Source organism: Desmodus rotundus, chromosome 11 (genome assembly GCF_022682495.2).
Source record: "Desmodus rotundus isolate HL8 chromosome 11, HLdesRot8A.1, whole genome shotgun sequence".
Taxonomy (NCBI): domain Eukaryota; kingdom Metazoa; phylum Chordata; class Mammalia; order Chiroptera; family Phyllostomidae; genus Desmodus; species Desmodus rotundus.
The window spans coordinates 96,085,092-96,106,135 of record NC_071397.1 but is presented as its reverse complement, the minus strand read 5'-3'; the positions used below and the strand labels follow the sequence as shown (position 1 = coordinate 96,106,135).

Here is a 21,044-nt window from a genome sequence, read left to right as displayed (position 1 = left end):
GGATAGACTTTAAATAATACAGAATGTCTAGGGTGAAAATTTTCAACGATCACTAGTGCCCATGAATGAATAAGCACCCAGACTATGAGTCACAAGCCACCTTCCCTGTGTAAGTAAGCAACTTACCAAACATAACCAGTTCAAAACTAGACTTTAAGTTTTATTTTTGGCTTAGTGAGTCAGCCATGGGCCTCAGGGCCAAGGCCATTCGGGAGAGTCAGAACTGGAGCCTTGGCTTTCACTCTCCCAGCGCTTGAAAGGAGCAATGCAGGGGTGGGGCAGACCCCCCCCCCATAGCTACAAAGGCCTGTAGCATTCATCCAACAGGTGGGCAGGTCCTTCCTTCCAAAACTATATATTGCTCCCTACTGTGTGCCAGACTCTGTTCACACCAAGTTCGTGGAAACTCTCAGGAAGGACTGAGGATTCTCAGGATAAATAGGAAGAAACGAGGTTCAAGATGGGGAGGGGCAGGGCGTAGAATACCACAAAGCAGAAGAAACAGCATAAAGCACAGGCTCCGGGGGAGGTGAGCTGCCTGGAGTGTGTACGGAAACACAAGCAGTTTAGATCCAAACAAAGCAGGAATTTGCAGAGAAGCCGCTGAAGCCGGCAGAAACCAGGACATGTAAGGGTGAGCTTTACATGTCACTTAAAAGGCTTCAGATAGTACCTGGGGGATGAAGAGAGAGCTGCAGTCAGATCCACCTCTTGGGAGGCTGGTCTCTCAGGCAGCTTGGCTGGAGCCAGGATGGGCAGCCACAGTAGGCAGGTGAGCTAAGGTCCTGAACTGGTAGCAGCGGGGACCAAGTGAGCCCAGCCTCAAGTCACAGGACGGAAATGCAGCACAACTTGGAGACTGAGTGATAAAAGAGCAGAGTCAAGGGTCCTTAACAGACAATAAGACACCATTCGAGACAGAGCACGCAGGGGCAGGAGAAGCCGATCATCCCTCTCCCAGGAATGGGAGCCCTCAGTATCCTTCACGTGAGATTTCAGGTTCCTGTCGGAAATGCAGGTGAAACCATCCGGAAGGAAGAGACACAGTGGTTTCCATCTGGGTGGCCAGCTGTGAGCCAGAACAAGGATGAAGGGAGTCGGCACACAGAGGACAGATGACCCTTGGGACGGTCATCCTGGAGGGCAGCGACCTCTCCTGTTTTACTCACTCTTATATCTCTGGGACATAAGTCAAACAGTGCTCGTGGCCCATAGGAAATGTTTAATAAATACTGGATGAATTAATGAACAGGAAACATGTAAAACTTACAATTTTATCCAGGAAGAATATGTGGAAAGAGAATAATGGGTGGAGGACAGTTCTAAAAAAATATCACCATATTTTAAGGAAGAAGGTAAAAAAGTCAGTCCACCAAAAGACCAAAAGAATAGTCTGAAATGCAGTCAGATCTTCTTTCTAGGAAGTGTGGTGTTCTGCAGAGGAGAGAGTCACGTGCGGCAGCAGAACAGGCACGCCACGGGCAGCCCAGGTGTGCAGCAGGTGAGGGCTAGCAGCTGTCGCTGCACTGGATGACTGGGAGGTCGCTGCTGACCTTGGCCAGGGCAGCCTCATGGCAAAGGGGAGGGTGGAGTGAGAGAGACAGGAACTGGGGCGCACAGGGGAGGTGAGTGAGGGAAGCCAGGGCTGCAGCCCAGTTGAGGAAGCCAGAACTGCCAGGCCTGCCTCCCACTTACACCAGACCCAAGTCAGTCTTTGACCTTCTTCCTTCTTGGGGTTGCCCTGGTGATCATTTTAATGACGTGATTAATCCATTCACCCCACGTTAACTGAATATCTACCATGAGCACTGGCCAGGCACTGGAGGCATAAAAATGAGTGTCAGTTGGTGTCCCGGAGAAGGGAACGACTCACTGAAGGAGAGGGGCCAAACGAAGACTGCAATGCCAAGCGGGAGGCCTGACCGCACACACGAGGCCCTGGGACGGGCATGTGGGGACGGGTTTAACAGAGCCTGCCCAGACGACACAGCTGAGCTCAGTCCTGGGGGTTCCCGGGAGTTTGCCGGTACTGAGCTACCTGAATGAAAACACATGCACGCCAAATAGTTCTGCTCCAAATTCACAATTCCAAGGAATTTTCTCGTTACTTTCACCAGTCCAGAAAAAGCGTGGACTTAACAATGACAGAAACTGCTCAAGGAACATGCTGATGTTACACATGTGATGACTTCACATTTCAACATACAAGCATATATGTTGATAGACATATCATAAAACTAAAATCGAGGACTAAGAGTCACATTTTCCCAGAATGATTTAAATTAGAATGTATGCCTAAAAAAAGCAAAATATAATCACTTTCCACACTTTGTTGCAAAATGTAAAATAAAACTTTCTAGGAAAGTGTGAAAATCAGGGCTGAGCTGGTGATTTCAAACCCCACAGAGTAAATGGCTAGCCCACCACCCCACGTACATCTGATTTCAGGCTAAATTTCCAACACAGGGCCCTGAGGCAGCCCTGTCTTCACACTCAGTCTGGATGAGCCAGGGCACAGGGAAGGTCTGCTTACTTCACTTTAAATACTGCACAGCCCAAACTGTCTACATTAGAGCGGAAACTTAAAATGGGAAAACGCCTGGAATGTCTCCATCTTAGCGCTCAAGGTAACAGTACAGCAAACTCGTCTAACCAACGGCTGAAACTGTCCTGCGGGACCTGCTTCATCACCGCCACAAACTCGCACAGTCCCACTTAAAATTCAGTTTAATTTGCACCCGTGTCAAAAAATGTTAGCTTAACCCTGAGACTTCTCAAAACCGAAAACATGAAATACAGATTATCTGTACCCCTCAAAATGCATCAAACACCTTTCGGTGAGACTTCAGATATGAAAACAGATACTTACATAGTGCAAATTATTTAATTTTAACCATCCCTCCTTTGGCCCACTATTAATTATTCACCCACAATCCAAACCCATCCCCTGGGTACTCTTGCTATTTTTAACGTAAAATATGTACAACTGCAGGATCTCAACCCCTGCTTTTTTGCAAGTTATCTCCTGAAAGAAACCAAAGACCAAATCAAGTCTAAGACTTTTCCAAACACATAAAAGGCAACTCACTTCTCATATTCACATCTAACCCCGCACAAAATTTTTTAAAGACTTTATTTATTTTCAGAGACAGGGGAAAGGGGAGAGAAAGAGAGATGGAGGGAGAGAAACATCAATGTGTGGTTGCCTCTCACGCACCCCCTACTGGGGACCTGGCCCGCAACCCAGGCATGTGCCCTGACTGGGAATCAAACTGCCGACCCTTTGGTTCACAGGCTGGCACTCAATCCACTGAGCCACACCAGCCAGGGCTAAAATTTTTCTATTTCTGCCAACTACCCTTCTGTTGATACATTCCAAAGTATCCCCATTGTCATTTCTCACATGCAGTGTATACTGTATCAGAGACATCATTCACATTAAGAACAGCCCTCAAATACTTTTCTCAATACATTATCCCAAACCTGTTTTTCCTTTGTAGATATCATTTCACGTCTGCTGCATTGTGCACTTCAATTACATAAAATAAAACAAGTGCTTTCAAGGCCTCAATATGGACCACCCATTTTCAAAGAGCCCTTAACACACCTATGGGTTATCCATCATACACATATGCACACATGTATGTATGAGTTATATATTATACTTCTCTCACAGAGCCACATGGAAGTATGAGTTGTAAGTCGTCTCTCTCTCTCTCTCTCTCTCTCTCTCTCTCTCTCTCTCTCACACACACACACACACACACACACACACACACACACACACACACACACCCTTTCCTGGATCTCCCTCTGGGGAGCTGCCACTGCTGCCTCTACCCTCCAAAGGCCTCAGAAGGTTTCACATCCCTAGGACTATAAATAAGGAGGAGTACAATGCAGATTTTTTAAATCTGATATGGAATATAGATTCTAGATACTTTAGGTAGCACAGTTAGGCCATACTCTAGGCTTAAAAGGTTTCTAGAGGCTAGCCTGGGAACCCAGCTACCCTTTTAAAGGTCATCCAAGTTAAAAAAACCAATCACTTGTAGTATGCTTCAGCTACACTTGACATTTTTACACTTACCCTTCACTACCAGTCTTTCAGCCTATGCCTACACATGTTTTTACAATAGAGATCCATCTAACTGCATTTACTCCTAAATATCAAGTTAAGGAGATAGTTTATATATATATTAGTAGTTTCCTCCACGAACACAACATTTCACAATTGTTTCCGCCCCCTTCCTGAAGCCACACACTAAAGAAAAGGCATTACGAAAACGCGCAGAAAGAAGAGCCGTCCTAACTCTCCATCTGCAATCACACCTCCATAGCAGGGGCGTCGAGCTCATTCTCACCGGGGGCCACATCGGCCTCGCGGGGGCCTTCAAAGGGCTAAATGTAATTTCAACTCCTCAACAGTTAGGGAGTAGTTACATGTATACAGTCCTAAAATTATTTCGGCCCTTTGAAGGCCCCCACGAGGCTGAGGCAGCCCCTGGAGAAAATGAGCTTGATGCCCCTGCTCTGTAGTACCTGGTTAAGCAAGAGCTCAGAGAAAGATTTCCCCTTGTGAACCATTATTTGGGAAAATGTTCTATCTGAGCGCTAACTGAAGAAAACTTTTGAAGAGATACCTCATTACCTATAAAACAGTTTTGCCCAATGTAAGCAAGTGAGTATGTGAACTAGCAGGTGAAACTGCTACTCCTTCTGAAGGATAAGTCAAAGGAACTTTGAAGATTTAAGAACTGTATCTGTTCCAGCTCTAAAACTGTCTCTCAAATGGGGCAGGGGTGCGATTTACCCAGACTTGTCCATAACTACAAGAACGCTAACTCTGAAGGGAGGCCGCATGGTCTCGGGGGAAAGCACGGGCTTTGGATCCACAGTGGATGCACCCATCCCCTAACCCCCCACTTACTACCACTGGGCGCCCCTGAACACACAGCTTGTTTCTTAGTTTTCTCACTCCCCAAATGGGAGAAATAATACCTGCCTAACAATTATTGTGAAAACGATATTAGAACTATAAAGGACCTCTGAGCCACTTACTAATTGTTCAAAGAAGAAAACTGAAACCACGCAAGTAGTCAATGGTTGCAGAACCATAATATACCAGCACAGTAGAATACAGAGACATGGAAAAGCACCTATAAAACGACGTCAGGTGTGCCAGGTGATGTGCGTGAATTACAGCTACATGAAAACTAGGTTGATAACCATCAGAGCCAGCCACAGTGACCTGTACGTAATGGCTGTCGTATTGTGAAGCAATCTATGTTTACTTTTCTGCGATGCTAAATATAACTCCAAGATGCCTCTGCTTCTTTCCCAGGCACGCTGCAAACGCCACTGTGGCGTTCTGCGGGGCGGGGGTAGACGGCACACAGCTGTCCCGCCTTCGCCCTCTCCGCGCCTGCACCCACAAGCCGGGTCGAGCTGCTGGTCCTCCTTCTGAGGCTGCTCCTGCTCTCCTCTCGGCCTCACACCAAGTTCACTCAAGTCTTGGGTCAAGACCACAGAGCTCCTCCCGGCACCCCGACCCCGGCCCATGGAGGGGGCCTGCCAGGAATCTCTCCTATGCTGCTGTAACAGACTTTTGGGTTGCCTTGTATAGTTACTTAATTCATGTACTATTTTCCACTTTTCGTGCGTCATTTCTTACCTCCCAAGCAGACTACAATGGCAATGTCCATGCTTTGTATCGTTTATGCGTCCCTTAGCTTATAGCACGAAGGACTTAGACGGTTGTGGTGATTCACTTTGGGACTGATGACTGATCACATAAAGTAAAACGTCCTCGAAAACAAAACGTAAAAATCACTAACCACTTTCTACATCACTCTGTACATTCATGTACAGAGAAGACACATGTAAAGTCAATAACTGAATAAAATCCCAACAGTCATAGTCAAGTTCTTCTAATGGCTTCAAAATCAGTTTAGGCCAAAAACTGGCACAGGGACACCAGAGACTCTTCCCTCGTTTGAGAAAGAGTGAAAATTCCTCTTCAGGCCAGAAAATGCCAAGACTCTCAGTTTCCACAGTCAGCACTAGCACAGAATCCAACTACTAAAGAAACATGAGCGGCCCAGACGAGGTAAGGGAGCTGGGAGCTGTGGGGGCGCGCCTGGCGCTGTGGTGCTCACTCGGGTCCTGCCCCCCACTGTAGGAGGAGCATGTACACAGGCCCCAGGGAGTGGGGAAAACACAGCCCAGCACCTGCACCACCGTGCTTTCTGCGCGCACTGATGACAAAAACAGTACCTGTTATTAAGACAAACTGAAACACCCGAGGTCAACACTCTAAGTTCTTCTGTTGTCAATACAAGAACATTCGCCACATTCTGCCATAGTACAGGAAGGGTCCAGAAGTGGAATTCTAAGACATCAGAAAGAACGAAGAGGCTGTTTGTCAGCTCTCAGAGCCGTCGGATTACCGCAGCCGCTAACCAGGGTGCTGGTGGCAACACAGAGGAGGGCAGGGAGGGGCCAAGACACGCACGTCCACGTCCTGACTTGTCAGTTCAGCTGGTTTGGGCTTTGGTTTCTTTAAGGCAAGTTTAAAAGAACATGTATTTCTGGGGCCACAGGATGAAATTTGAAGGAAGAGGGTAAAAATGGGTTTATGGGACATTTTTATTTATGCAATTTTATCTGAAAGAAACATGTTTTGATGGACAAGTATAAATTAAAAAGCTTGTTTTTCACATATACAGTATCATTAAATAGGAGCAGAACAAACAGTATTTTCCCTAACTATATTTTAAATTTTATCCTGAATCTAAAATATTTCTGGATTTTTATTTTTCAGAATTAAGATTATCCATAAAATACTAACATGTTGCTATGAAGTAATAGCCATAAAATACCAATAAAAAGTAACAATCAGAGGCTGTGTTTCTTAACCCTTAGGGACACTCTAAAAATGCATTCATGATGTATATACACCCCAAATTTATCATATGGTCAGAGGTCCATGGAATAGCCTCTAGAAAGCCACCCACAGACTCTGCTGGCCTGCGTTAGCAAATACTGACCAACTGCCAGCCATTTCTAAAGCACTTTAATACATTTTCATTTGACCACATTCTTAAAGACACCCTGGTAAAGGACTCAACAATGAAACAGCATCTTAAACTGAAAACACCCTCCCCTCCTCCCGGGTCCACACATCACGTATGTATGAATCCCATGGAAGTCTATACCATGAATGTTATGAATTTCTTCCTTGTGTGTAACAGAAACCATTTATCATCATTTATATCCATTGACTTTCACCTGGTCCTTTGCAAATATTTGAAGATAGCTGTATCTATTTCCCTTTTCTGAGCAAAACATGCCAATTCTCAGTCCCCTTAACACAAAAGGTATTATGGAGAGCAACTTGCTTCCTTTTCTCCAGCTCCCACAGGGGCACTGACGCGGCCTCAGGTCTCTGCGCTCACCTGGCAGCCCCGTTTCACTCCGGACCCGTGCTGTCAGCTGGGATACATCCCACCTCCCCACCGCATGCCATACAGCTGGTCAGCTGACTCAAGTCGCAGAAGTATGCCTCTCTGCCTATTCGCATTTTGCTTATTTCTGGTCACCGCTCTAGGCTGACATCTAACATATTAACTGCATTTCCTCTCCTGATATCAGCCACCAATTAAATCAGCATGCCATTTCATTCATGTATTCATCCACGTCACTGATAAAAATATTGAAGAGGTCAAGGGAAAGGACAGAGCCTCGGGCTAACCCCTGGCGCCACTCCCGAGCGCAGACCTCAGTCCAGGCACTCCTGGAGGAGGTCTTCCTCGGAGGCCTCAGGAAAAGCCCTTCCACTGCCCAGCAGCCCTCCTCTGATGCACTGACAGCTTGTTACGCAGCCACAAGTCCACATCTGCCTCTGGGGACAATTTCTGGACGCTTCAACCTCCTCCATCTTTTCTAATATATAAAATAAATAGTCCGAAGTTTAAGAAAACACTGGGAATTCAAGGCAAAAGAAAGGTGAAGGAAAGGCAGGGCGCTGAAACTCAGTCAGGTGCGAACCCTGCCCCTACTCCTCATTAGCTCCACAAACGTTGGCTCACACCTAATAGAGGGCAGTCATGTCCACCTCCGGTGTTGCTAGGGGACCACACGAGGTACCACAGGGTTTATCACATAGTAAGTTTCCTAAATCTCTTTTTTCCCCTCTTAACAAATTAGCCAGCTGAAGTCAGAGCAAAATCACTCAATAATTTAGTCTATTTATTGTCCTGTCTCCCTGGCACACTGTTAATTAAAGGTGGAAACTGTCTTACTCATCTTTGCATACCTAGCACTTCGTACAATGCCGGCCATGATTAACATTTGCTGAACAGAAAAGCAATGACTTCCTCAACACCATACAGCCAGCTAAATGGTCGGGCTCCAAAGAGAACACGGGCCTCTTGGTGGCCAACAGGTGTAAGAGGTAAAGAATCGTGCAGACAAAGCTCCACTTTTCACAGGTTCATACGAGCCACAGCTTTCGATTCCTCCTTATGCCGTGTCCCCCAAACGGGGCTCCCTTGGCTGGTTTCTTGGAGCCCCAAACACTCCTGCCTGGATGTGTCCAGGATCCTCCGCACCTGTTTCCGATCTCAGTAAAAGACGCCAACCCTCCCCAACCAGATGTACAAAGACGCATTCTTCTAACTCATTCTTCTCTCCACCAGAGCCAGCCCTCCCCAAGTCAGCACTCTTGGAGAAAGGTCTTCATAACAAACCTTAGAAAAACCCTTCCCACTGATCCACAGCAGTGCCATCAACGGGGAATCTCCCCTTCCCACCACACTGGCCTCCGCAGGGCTCTGGGAAACCCATGTGCTTTTCCCCCAACCGCACCTTCCCCTCCCAGCAGAAGGAGCTCTGCTCTCCCCAGAACTCAGCACTACACGGTCCTCAAAAAAGCCCGCCCTCAGTACGGCTGAGGCACAGTCCCCTCGGGAAGCACTGTATGTACGCTTCCTTCCCAGCACTCACTGAAGGCTACACGGATATTTATTTGTGACTACTTGGTAACTGTCTCTCTCCCCAACTAGACTATGCCCAGGAGTAGGAACACTGAGGTAGAGAAGACAAATATTAAACCCATTTACAGCTTTCCTCTAGGTAACACAGAACAACTCCGGAAAATGGAGCTGTTTTGGTTCTCCAGGTTTTGCTTGATTTTTATAAATTGGCAAAAACCTATTATTTTGTAATCTGCGAAGTGCAGCAACTTGTAAGTCCATTCAATGAGTAAATTACTGTCTGACTAAACTATACTTTTAAATTTAATTTAGCAAATGTAATAATTTTATGAACAAACCAAAGTGTATGAGGTGTGTCCAGAAGGTATCCAGCCATGTGCTATGAAAAATAGAGCCATTTAGTCAAGAAGATACAAGATACATGAAACACTGTACATAGGACAAGGACACCTCAGTCCCCTTCAAACTAGACACCTGGGGACCTCCCACAGTTCTCCCAAATGCCATCAGCTGCCCCGTCGTATTTTCCTGAATCTCATTGGTGGTCTGAAATATATTCCCTTTCAAAGGCCATTTTAATTTTGGGAAAAGCCAGAAGTCGCAGGGTGCCAAATCTGGGCTGTAGGGGGGCTGAGTCACCTGGGTGGTCTGATGTTTCGCCAAAAAACTGCACAAGACATGACTGAGTGAATGGGCATATTGTCGCGATGAAGCTGCCAATCACCAGCCGCCATAGCTGCGGCCTTCTGAATCATCTGACTAGTTTCTGTGGAGGAATGTTCAAGCTTAATGCAAAATCTGATGCAGATTCGTTGCTCTACTTGCTCAGTCATTTTGAATGCGACAGCCACACAGTGCACACGCTCATTCAATGGCGTCTACCCCACCCCCGCCACTAACTAGTACAGTGAAGTCATCATTGTTCACGCATGTGCATTCCAGTCCACTCTCCTTGGCTGCCAGGTTACACTGATGTCGCGCAAACCATTCTTGTTATGTTAACAATGGCTGGACTTTTTCTGGACAGGCTGTATATGTTTTTTATTTTGAGAGTAAATTAGACCTAAAAGCACTATCAAAATAGTAATGGAATGTTTTTCTACTTTCCCTCAGATTTGTCATTCTCACCACAAAAAAATCAACAAAACTGTAAAGCTATTATCACAGCTTTAACAATTTCTAAAATTTACATCTCTAAGTATACAATACAGTACATATTCATGTGTTTCTATTGACAACCTAGTAGCAGACTTATTGAAGAAAGAGAAATAATGTGGTATGTTTCCCATATAGACACAGACTTAAATCAAGAACAGAAGTTCTGTGAGACTCGAATTTCGTTCCCACCGCATGTAGCCGTGTGATGCGGAGACAGTCACTGCTTGGCCTGTCTGCATCTCGGTCAGCTCACCTGTTCAGCAAGAACACCACTACAGAGTTGTCACACAAGTAGACATAGTCAAGTTATTGGCACATGACAGGCTTTTAACAGGGACAGACCTTATTATATCGATGTCAGGGAGGTTTAACTCCGAACAACCACTACGTGGCACGGGCAACTCCGTCCCTGCACTGCTGCACGGGGGACAGACACCGACAATCGGCCCCAGCACTCGCTTTCCCAGGTCCGGTAACGCTCAGAACCATCCACCCAGTGCAGCCACTGCCAATCACCAGACTTCGCACGCAAGCAGAAACCAATTTGCTATCTGTGGTACAACAGAAAGAGCGTAGAGTTGGACCTGGGAGGCCCGGATTCGTATCCCTCTCCGGCTTCTTACCAGCCAGAAACTGTTCTGTAATTTATTCCAGTGCTCAGGCCTCAGTTTCCCCATCTTCCAAGTGAAGATAATAACTCCCTCAAAAAGACCGTCATTCTTAAGCCGCCTGGTGCGCGATTTGCAAGAATAAACAACCCCAAAGACCTATCAGAGCGTACCCGAAGACAGACGGGGGCCACTGACTTCCCAGCAAGTTCCACAGCTGCCATCATGCCTCTTTCAAACTATTTTATTAATTTTTTTAAGTTAACAACTTTAAAATTGCTAAAGAAAACGCCAATAAACGTACTATGAACCTTACCAACCGACTGCCCATCTCTGGACAAAGAGTGCCTGACGTGCCGACACGCAGGCGACGGGCCTCCGGGTAGAAATGCTTCCAGCCACGGCCCACCCAAGGTCTCCCGCGCCAGGGCCGTCAATAGGTGCGAGCACACACTGACTCTCACTGTGATGGGACTGTTCAAAGAAAAGGCTGGCCTGACCAATATACAGCCAAATCTTACTGCCCGAGAAAGACAGGGCACCTAAATGCCGCATGACAGGCCTGCCTGAAGGAAAGGAGACCGCCACGCAGGCACCCGGGGACGGGGACAGGGACGGGGGAACACGGACTGCAGCAGAGGCCGAGGCCCGGGAACCTTGTTGCTAGGAACTGCACTCCGGCGCTTCAGGAGTAAGGCGGCAGAGCTCTCAGAGGTTCTGAGAAAACACGTTGTAGACAGACAGGAGGGTAGAAAAACTGATAAAACAAGGTAAAAAAATTGAGGTAAAATATTAAAAAGGTAAAATGTTAAAAATTGATGTACCAAAGTAAAAGTTATATGGGATTTCTCTATACTACTCTTAAATTTTACCTGTAAATTTCATAATTATTTCAAAATAAAAGCTAAATAAATGGACAAAAAGAAAAGACAAGGAAAACTGAAAACCAAAATAATCCCTACACCTCCCGTATTTGCAAGGGGGTCTGCAGCTCCTCAGAACTGAGAGCCACATCAGTGGGGTGGGGCTTGGGGTAGGCTTGTACCCTAAGGGGCAGGGTGGTACGGGGAGGAAAATGGGGGAGAAGAAACACGGAGAGCTAGAATGGTCATAAACCTAGGAGAGACAACACCCAGACGGGAAAAAGAAGCATATGTAGTAAAGTGGAACTGGGGTACGGGGATAGAGGCGCGATTTGCAACATATTCCCCAAAAGTACTGACACTGGACCCTGGCTGGTGTCTGAAAAGGACTGAGGGCAGGCCTGGGAACTGAAAGGTCACCAGTTCGATTCCCAGTCAGAGCACATGGCTGGGCTGCAGGCCAGGAGACCAGGTGGGGGCTTGTGAGAGGCAACAGATACATGTACCTCTCCAACCTCGATGTTCCCTCTCTTTCTCCCTCCCTCCCCCCCCTCTAAAAGTAAATAAATTTTTAAAAATATTTATAAGCAGACACTGGCAAAACACATACAAATATATATTTCTAAATACATTTTTTAAAAATTCTAAGGAAGCTTCCATTCCACAGACACAAAAAATGTTTAATTAAAAAAAAAAAGAAAGAAAGAAAGAAAGAAAGAAAGAAAGAAAAGACCAGCAGGGTTGAAAACCTGCCCTAGTGGGAGCCCTTACCCACAAGTCACCTTTTCAGGTAATCACCCTTAACCTTCAGACATAAGGGAGCTTCTGGCCCCTCAGGTTTCTTAATATGTTTTTTAAAAAATCTCAAACCAGTGAAATATGCCATCTTTTAACCCAGAATTCTCCCTGATTTGTCTTTGTTAAAGTTTCAAAAGGTGCTTTTATAACTGCCACTTGCCACTTTTCACTTGTGACCCTCGCCCTCCTCTGCCCTTCAAAAGAGGCGGCAGACCTGCTCCCCTGGAAACACCCAAAGGGCAAGGGCAGGTGGGGTGGGCGGGGGCAGGGGGCTGTCTGGCTGTCTGGCTGTCAGGTTCTCTGGTTTAAGATAAGGGCAGCAACTACCCATGGAAAACATAGCTGGGAGTTTTACATCTCAGTACAAATAAAAAATTGAGTTATTCCCAAACTGCTTGACAAAGCTTCAGCTGGAAGGATAAAAGGGTTCAGAGGCCACCAAAAATTAGCAGTTTAAGTGCTTGCTGTGGCAGATGAGGCCTAACTCTCCCACCATCCAGCCACAGGGCCTGAGGAGCCTCTGTCCAGGAGACTGGGGTCAAGGACACAGACTCCGGGGTAAACCAGCCTGGCCCACACCCTGGCTCACGCCCCTTGCTGCGATCTTAGGCACACCACATAAATTCTCTGAACTTCAGCGTCCACCTCTGAAAAGGCAGAATGTAAGAGCACCGTTCTTTGTAAGTACTGAACAGCATGGTAGGTAAAAACACGCAGAGAGGTGCCCAACACCCGCGAGATCAATTAAGTATTGGAGATTATTACTACTGAGCAATTTCACTCCTCTGGGCTTTACACTTCCTCACACGTAAAGTGAGGGATTAGGAGATGAACTGTTACAGTCCCTTCCCAGTCTAGCATTCTCGAATTCTAGAATCACCCCTCCTCCCTGCAAGAACTACCAACTGCCATGGTAAGAAGCAAAAGAATATGGATCCTTAGAGATATTTCTCCTTTCTGCCTCATTCTTTGACCAGAAATCTTATCAATACACTGCCCTGAAGGTTGAAAGATGCAAAGAGGGCTACAAGAGGGTCTAAAGAATTCAAAACCCCCAAGTTCAACATTCAAATAATCAAGGCTCAACTTGAGGTGACCTGCCTGCCACCTGTCGAGCATTAGCTTACACTGAACCTGGACAGCCCCCCTGCGCACCTCTGTGCCGGTGCACTAAGGCACCCATACACCCCCTGAGAATGCCCTCGCACCCCAAACACCTCTGGCTACCTCTAAACTGAAAAAAACTCTTCCTAACCCCAGAAAGCACCAACAGAGAGAGTATTCTGCCATCTCAGAATTCTGCCCCACCATATACCGTCTCTCTTATTAAACAGATAGTACACATTCATCATAACCAGCTGGGACTCTTCGCTTATGTTGGTCTCCTTCAACAGTGCGCTAGCTCCACAGGGCACCGACGGTGTCTTCCTCACCCAAATCCTCCTTCTGGCCCCAAGTTCTCCTACACAGTGGACGATTACTGTTGCTAGTATTTCATTAATAAAATAAATAAAAGAAACTCAAATGTACCTCAACCCTTAACTCTCCGAGCCATCCTCAGTAGCATTGTGCAGCCGTCTTAGAATGTACCCAAGGGATAAAAACTATGGAACATGACTCTGAGTCTGGCCTGTGACAGGCACTCAAGTACATGTCTGGTGTACACATGTGAGAAAGACACCCAGCCGTGTCTCCAACTCCAAGGGCGAATGCTCCTGAATGCAAATCACAGTGCTCCAAACACAGGTATTTTTATTTCCATGCTATGATGTCACCATTTCTAATATTCTTAACTCATTATCTCCCAAACTATGTTTATAGCTATTCCTGTAATTAAGAATGAAAACTGTCTATAAAGCAATGCCACTCTTTAAGACACATAATATACAAGGTTGGTCCAGAAGGCACCAGGCATTTATTGAAGAAGATACAAGATACAAGAAACACTGTACACAGGACAATGACGCCTCAGTCTCCTTCAGAGTTGGCTCCTTGGGACCTCACACAATTCTCCCAATCACCATCAGCTGCCCTGTCGTATTTTCCTGAATACCACGGATGGTCTGAAATCTCTCTCCTTTCAAAGGTGATTTTAGTTCTGGGAAAAGCCAGAAGTCGCAGGGCAACAAACCTGGGCTGCAGGGTGGCTATGATTTGATGTTTTGCCAAAAAACTCTGCACGAGACATGATGCATGAGCAGGCACGTTGCTGTGATGAAGCTGCCGACCACCAGCTACCCATACCTGTGGCCTTCTGAATCACCCAACTACTTTCCACGGAAGAATGTTCAAGCTTAATGCAAAGTTTGATGCAGATTCATAGCTCTGCTCACTCAGTCATTTTGAATGTGACAGCCACACAGTACACAAGCTCACTAGACAGCGTCTACCACCCCCGCTGACTAGTACAGTGAAGGTGCCATTGTTCACCCGTGTGCATTCCAGTCCACTTGCCTTGGCTGCCAGGTCACATCGATGTCGTGCAAACCGTTCTGGTTCTATTAACACCGGCTGCACTTTTTCCGGACAGACCTCGTATGTTAGCCTAAGAAAGACTAAAACATGCTTCATAGAAAAAACACCTGTTTAACTTGGTTGTACCCAAACCTGTCTGGACAAATTTTTTTTGAAGTAGAACACCAGAAAACATAAGCTAGGATGACACAGAAGTGCAATACTGCGTTCCCTTCCCACTGTTAGCTAGGTCTGTGGAGGTAGGCAAACCACCGAAGAGTGACTGCGGGAGAGAGTGTGTGCGCACACACCGGGTCGTGGTCCGTCCCAGGCACCGCGAGAGGGCGACTGCTTAGCTTCCCTGCAGGTTTTCAGGTAGAGCTGGGCAGTTAGAGAGAGGACAGAAATTTTTCTACGTAGCTGGGTGGTAAGAGTAACGACAAGGTATGCTGGTCATAGATCCTCAGCATTTATGGCAAATTATTAATCAAGTCCCACCTGAAACAATTTGTTAAATTGATTTTAATCACTGGGCCTCTCATGTGAAGCTCTGTATAATCAGCATTTCATTTACAAAATTAATTGCCTGATTGATTCTTAGGAGGCAGTTGCTGTCATTACCCTGCTGTCAGAACTTCTGAGTAGGGTGTCACAACATGGAACTCTGGCAGTGTGAAAGGCACCGCTATTTTAAAGACAGGCGAGGGGAGAAGGGAGAGAGGAGGGAAAGCAAAGAAGTTACAATATCCCCTTCAGCCTGCAAGAAAGCTGAAAGTGTTTCATGTTACCCACACTCTGTATTGACACCCTTCTGCTAAATTAATTAACACACAAATCTAGGGTCCAGGGCAGGAAAGAGTTTTACTACATGCAAACAATAACTGGAAGATAAAAGCGTGGATTCACCACCACTAGAACTAAACTGTAACCTACGTTACACGATGTATTCCTTGAGAAATGTCGTCAAGATGAAGAGCAGCACTGTATTAGACTGGCCGGCTGCCAGCCCTTTCAATTTCACATTCTCTACCCTTCTCCCGCTTTCTAATTAAAGAATGTATGACCAGAAATTTTAGGAGTTTATGACTGATACCAAAATATATGCATTTTAAGCACATCGAAACCACACAATAGCATACATTCATTCGGTCGCTCAAAAATATTTTAGTAACTGTTACTGTTAGATACACACACTTCTGTATTTAATTCATTGCTTCCTATTTAATGTTTAATAATCTGATAATACATGGGTCTTCACAAGAAAACTTGTCATCACAATAAGTTAACAAAAATTAGGCTTAAAAAGCACTTTCTCTGCTGGGGGTGAGGGAAAAGGTAAGTCCTGGCCAGTAATGGCTCAGTTGGTTGGAGCATCAGCCTGTGAACCAAAGGGTCACAGGTTCGATTCCCAGTCAGGGAACATGCCCAGGCTGTAGGTTCAGCCCCTGGCTGGGGCACATAGGAGATGTTTCTCTGTCTCTCCCTCCTGTCCCATCTCTCTTAAGCATGCCCTCAGGTGAGGATTTAAAAAAAGGTAACATGAATGCAGAACAAGAGAATAAGGAGGAAATTTTTAAAAAGTAACCAAGTATCATTCAACGTGAGACCACATGACCTATATAATCACATTTTCAAACGCGTCTATGCAAGCATCAAAAAGCCGAAGATTCTATTTTACCATTTCAGAAAGAATGCCCAATTCTGCAAAAGCCCCTAACTCTTGCCCCCTCCGAGCTCTCAGATGCATTTCCCACATCCTCAACATCCATGAAAGCAGGGCTGACCACACAAAGCCAAGTCTTTTCAAAGGCATAAAATAATTCCATAGGATAGAGGGGGACCCACTTAAAACAATCAGCACTCAATGCAATCTAATTCCAGATAAGGCCTGTTTTAAATGGGTCACTCTGAATTTAAAAGGGGCCTCTGGAGACCAGATGTAATTTACCTTCCTTTCAGCACACTAAACTTTGATTCCTAGGTACAAGCACAGAATTCCTTTAAAAAGAAAGATCACCTCATAAATTTGCTCTATTATCTTGTGACCAAAGGTGTTTTGTTTGCTAGCTTAGCAAGAGAGCTAATTGGGACACGGTACCCACTCCCACGTGGCCGGCCGACACGACATGGCCAGAGAACTCAAAGGCAAAGTCTATCGGGCACACACAGCTCGGGGTGTTCGGAGGGCAGGCCCTCCTTGACCCCGTACTACTCCTCTGTAGAGAAACAGCGAGGGTCTCCGATTTTCACTTGGCTCCCACGGACGGGGAAGCCCTCAGTGTCAATCAAGCAGTATCTACCAAGTACTTTACGTTCTGGAAAGACAGGCATTATGAAAGCAAAATTCATACCTAGGATCACTTCTTAAACTACATACACACTGTAGCTGTTTTGGGAAATAGGGTTCACACATGCAAATGCATATTCACTGAACACCTTTCATTACAAAAGAACCAAATAAAGGAAAGACAAAGAATCCCCTTACACCTGTGCCAACGGGTGGCGTCTTCACCTGAACATGTACCGCTAGCTCACTACCTCCTGTAACAGGCTCTACAGCACGTCAGAAAGAGTTTGGAGCAGGAATTCTCAGAGGTGGCAACGGATGGGTGCCCCCCACACAGGAACGAGGGCTGGCATAGGGTGCAACTGAAAATGCATATTCAGGACAGTTTTCTATTTGGAAAAGAGGGAAGATACTGTTTTTAAAACATACCATGTAAAAGTAGAGCATGATAAAATAACCTCAATTGTTAAGAATTTGCATGAAAAGTCTAGCTCCTGTCTTTTCAAGGGAGGTGGTGAGCAGGGACCCGGTGGTCTTTGGGGAGTGCGTATTTGAATGCTGGAAGAGTGGCGAGGAAACGTATGTTTATCGAAAGGAGGCATGGGTTAGAAAAGGTTAGGAAACACAGATTGAGATAAAAGAGGAAACAAGTTGTCTCAGAGGCCGTATCCATTCACTCACTCCATACTGTTAAAACTGAACAAATATCAGTGTGCAGGGCTGTGAAAGTAAGTGGGTGTGTACGGTGGCCCCTGACTTTAAGAAACACACACTGTGACAGAGGAAATAAGAGATGTACATAAATAATTCAAGACACAAATAAGGTTGTCAATGCCACAGGGCAGAGGAAAATAAAGTCCTAAGAGAGTTCAGCTGAGGGTAATAACTTTCGGTTGGAAGAAATGTTAGAATGCATGGGAATGTACCATTTAATGTGGAAAATAAAAGATAAAGAAGTTATGCAGAAATATCAAGCCACAAATATAATGATAGCAGCCACCGTTTAATGAGCCCCACGGTGAGCGGAGCACTGTGCGAGGCACCTTGTAAATGGCATCACCATCCTAACAAAAATCCTGCAAACCACTCTTTCAGGTGAAAAGAGCCTTCTCCGGGGTCGGGTGACTCGCCCAGGTCACAATATGATGGATGGAGTCAGTATCTACCCAGGTCTGACTGGTGCTCTTCGGGAAGTCTGGAACTCGACCGTCATTAGGCTCCCCTCCAAGTGACTCCAAGTAACATCTCTTGGTAGAAACAAACTGTGAATAGAAGACTCTTTTAACCCTGAATTGTGTCCCTGCAAAATTCTTATGTTCAAGTCCTAACGCAAGGGCCCATAAGCAAGGTAAGAGAGGAGAAATGGGGTTGTAAGGGGGGTGCCCTACTCTGTTAGCATCGGTGTCCCTCTGATGAGGCCAGGGTATGTGTTTCCTCATGCCCACCCCCGCCCATCCCACCCTGCACACCCAAAGAAAAAGTTCCACATGCACACAGCAAGGTGTGCAAGCCGAGAGGCCTCAGAATGAAACCTAGGCTGCTGGCAGTTGTGCTGCAAAGCACAACTCCAGAACTGTCAGAAATCCATTTCTGTTGCTGAAGCCCCCGGTCTACGGCATCTTATTATGGTAGCTGGAGTAGAGACGACGACAAACCGCTGCAGGTACAACCTGTGGTACGCAGCACTCTCAGAGGGCTCCCTGGGGTTCCTGCCCCCTGGTACCCACACCTTTGTACAATCCCCTCCTCCGCAATACAGACAGGCCCGGGGGCCCAGAGAACAGAGCACAGCTGAAGGGATTCTGCAGATGTAACTAAGGTCCCTAACCGGTTTAGTGAGTAAATCAAAACTGTGTCCTCGGGGGGCTGACACAATCAGGTGTGCCCCAAACAAGAAAGCCCAGGCGTTCCCAGAAGCTAGAGACCCCCAGCAGCAGCAGTTTTCTCCCCCTGCTGGGGGCACTGAGGAAGCAGGCGGCTAGGAACTGCACAGACGCAGGCAGGCAGCTCTGCAGCCCCGCAGACTCCCTGGCTGCAGCCTCTGAGCTGCAGCAGAGGGCACAGCGAGGATGTGCCTGGACTCCTGACCCTCAGGACCTCTGAGACATGGAATGTGTGCTGTTTTAAGCCACTCAAGTTGCAATGCAGCGAGAGAAAATAACACGCTTTCACACAGGCGCTCCACACACTTGCACGTGCGAGCAGATGCCGCTCCGAACCTCCTCCCAGGCAGGGCCTGCTGCTGCTCAGAACACCGGTGGTGGTGGTGGTGGTGGTGTTTCAGCCCTGTCACTGACGGGAAGCCTGGACACACGCAGCCCGCAAGTTCCTGGGGGTTCTTTACTGTCCCCGTTTCTGGGCCGACTCCTACTCATCCTCCAACCCTGGACTCTAGACCACCTTCCCTGTCAAGTCTGTCACAAGATCATCAGGCAGAAACGAAACCATCCTCCTGTGGTCTCAGAGACCTTAAAAGAAACCTCTATTATAATATTTAGGAGGTTTGGTCGCAAGTTTCTGTTTACTTGTCTCCTCAACAGCAGGGGCCAAGTGAAACAGCCAGATAGGTTGCAACGATGAAGGAAAACAGGAGGAAAACTCTTCTCTCCTGTTGCAGGAGTTAGAACAGAGCAGGAATCCAGTGCCGGTCCAGTAGCCAGAGGACCTGAGATGAGGCAAGTTACTCCACTTCTCCAGCCCTCGACCTCCTCATCTATAAAACAGAGTGATTTAGAGTAATTTTCCAGTGGGTGTTCAGTGTTTACACCCAGAACCTAGCGCAATGTAAGTAAGTAAATAATATTAAAATATACTAGAAAAGTCCACCTAAATTCTAACTGAAAAAAAAAAAAATGACACCAATGTAAGAAAATGCGTATGCATCGATACCAATGTAAGAAAACGTGTACGAACTGAAACTAAAATAGGTGGTTAACGAGCGGCAACTCTTTAACGGTCCCCGCACAGATGCTGATGAGGAATACGCACGATTTAAAGTGGCAATTGTTGGCTTCCCATTGCCTAGGCCACCTAGGCAAAGGCAGCGAGAGGTTCCCGAGTTGAAGCCCATGCCACCGGCCACTCTTCACCTCATCCCTGAATCCTGCTCCTGGGTCCTCAGTCCTGTGTGTGTGTCCAGTGAGAACTTAAATCCTCCAGTGTAGGGCTGCATCTCTTCACCCTTTTCGTGCTACCTGACCACAGAACACAGCCTGCCCATCTCTAAACGGCTGACCTTGCCCAGCACGCTGAACTTCATTTGAGTAACCAAGTAGAGCTGTAGCCAGCTCCATTGTCTGGTTGGCCTCTGCCCAAGAGATGTGAAAAGGCTATTTTGAATCATTTTTGAATGAACCAACACTCTTAAGGGAAAAGATAAAGGTTCCCCTCCCCTCTTTTTTTGTTAGGTGAGAAGGGCAAATTTTTAAACGCACTTGACAACGGCAGTACAGAAGCCTCAGGTTTACCCACGCTTATCTAAAAGCTACATCTAACCTAATAATTCTGCATAATGCAATTGATTTGCCAGCATCGTTTTACAATTCTGATTAGGTTTCTCTAAAATCCTGTTTATTAAATTGCTTCCTTTAAGCATGCATAGTTAGTTACTAATTTGTTTCCAACTAAATCAGGTATCATATGAAAAGATTATACTGCAACAGTGAAAGCGCACTCCAGGGATTAGGTTTCACCTAGATTTCAAAATTAAAATAGGGCTGAAATTTCACAACTGTAAAATTCCCTTTTAAAAAGAAAGGCCACTCAATTTAGAAATACAGGCTCTGGAGCCACAGAATGGCAACACCCCAGTGTAACATCCCGCATGCAAAACGACCACACTGCTCCCAAAGCATAAGAAGCAAAGGCCGGGAGGCTCGCG

General features: G+C 46.3%; 1 protein-coding gene across 9 annotated transcripts in view; it reads right to left on the bottom strand.

Moving 5' to 3' along the window:
• ARID1B (AT-rich interaction domain 1B) overlaps window positions 1–21,044 on the bottom strand; it is a 404,641-nt gene that overhangs the window by 352,688 nt on the left and 30,909 nt on the right. The gene's annotated exons all lie outside the window — the stretch shown is intronic.